Source organism: Polistes fuscatus, unplaced genomic scaffold (genome assembly GCF_010416935.1).
Source record: "Polistes fuscatus isolate 324 unplaced genomic scaffold, CU_Pfus_HIC Scaffold21, whole genome shotgun sequence".
NCBI lineage: Eukaryota > Metazoa > Arthropoda > Insecta > Hymenoptera > Vespidae > Polistes > Polistes fuscatus.
This window is the reverse complement of record NW_025113098.1, coordinates 2,992,127-2,994,104: the sequence shown is the minus strand read 5'-3', so window position 1 is coordinate 2,994,104 and position 1,978 is coordinate 2,992,127.

Sequence of the window (1,978 nt, the reverse complement as noted above, 5' to 3'; positions counted from 1 at the left end):
GTGTCCTCTTCTTCCTTTCTATCTTTCTTTCTTCAGTTAACTTTAGCAACATCAAGAAGACGGTAAAAGAGGTGGTTAGGAGTTGGGGGGAAGGGTGGGGGAAGGAAAGGGCAGGGGATTCGACTTTTTCGCGCGAAACTAATCCGAGAACCGGAAATGATTGGCAACCGTTTAGAACTCTCAGTAAGGATTAGGAATATTCTATGAGAGTGTTAACCGAGACTAAAGAACGTTCCTCAGCTTGCTACCTTAGTAAACCGATGGACGGCCCTTTTTACCTTTCCATTGGTATCTTTGTGTGTTTGTATGTTTGTTGTATGTGTGTTTATGTGTTTTCGTGTGTTATACTCTCTGGCATCGTGCACCCTCTAACTCTCAACTGCTGACAAACGAGAAACCGGCTGTCAAGTTCCTTGACGAGACAATCTGCTGTTCTCGATTAATTCACGTGACCTAGGAGAGACGTTGAAATAGATATATATATATATATTTAAAAATCTATTATTATTTATATTTATTTGATATTAAAAATGTAGTATTATAATATCGTTGTTTATAAAAAATAATCTAATAGTATAATATTATACTTTTTTTTTTTTTAGAAATATTTTTAATTAATATTATCTACCAAATTGATATTATTATTATATTTTTTTCCTTTTTTTCCTATAAATTATTTTATATTATATTTATTTTATAATTTTTATTTTTTATAATATTTTATTATAATATTAAATATCTATATATATATATGTGTGTGTGTATATAGGTATTTATGTATATTTAAAAATCTATTATTATTTTTATATTAATTTTTGTTAAATTCAAACCTAGTACTATCAAATCATGTTGTTTAAAATAATCTAATAATATTATATTATATTTAGAAATATTTTAATTAATACAATAACCTCCGCAAAATTGTTATTATTATTATTATTTATTTTCCATGATAATATTAATACGTCAAGGTGTAAAATAAAAATGATAGATTTATTGGTAATACAATGAATATCTATTTTTCTTTTTTTTCATTTTTTTTTTTTTCTACGTGAACATTCAAACGCAAAGGTATTCTAAACATTCAATTTGGTTAAGTATACGTATACTTAGTCTAACACTATGATATAGTATGCGAACAATCGCGTTATCATCGGAGTACTTCATACGCTTGGTTTTCAACGTTCGTACTAATGAGATTCTCGTAATGGGTAAAGCTTCTTAACCAGATGTCAACAATGTCAATAATCTTGACCTCGCTTTACGACACACTTGAAACAAATCATAGTAACGACTAATGGTTCAAATCTACTTACCTATTTCTATTAGTAAAAATAGTCGCGTTCAAAATCACACGATTAAAATCACAAACACATATCATTCCCCTCTTATTTCTTTGCTTGATGATAAGAATAAACATTGATACGAATTGAAATATTTGTCTCATTCTATTTTTATTTCTATTTCTATTTCTATTTATTTTCTTTTCTTGTGGTGAAGGAAAATTTTCGATAAATCTCGTATCGATCGCGTATCCCTTTCGAGATTTACGATAGATCGTAACGATTAATCTTAAAGAACGCCAAACAATGCTCATTGTTTCGAGCTATACCTAAATCGTTTGATATCGAACCGGATGGATCAATGAAATAATTAATCGTTTACTATCGATATCTTTCACAATGATTTTCGTTCTACCATCTTTCACGAAAACGATTTTTCGTCATTCTATATCTAAATAATAAATAATTGCAGTTACATAAATATGTTACAGTGAAAGATCAAAATTGAATAATGTTCAGATTAATACGTGTATGTGTTCTAATTATTAATTAGAATGAACCTAAATATTTGATTTTTTCACCAAGATATTTGGTATGCACTTACATTTTTTTAATAAATTTAATTTTTATAACAAAATTCTAGTTTCATACTTTTACATCTAATATATTTAAAATAAAATTATATAATATCTACA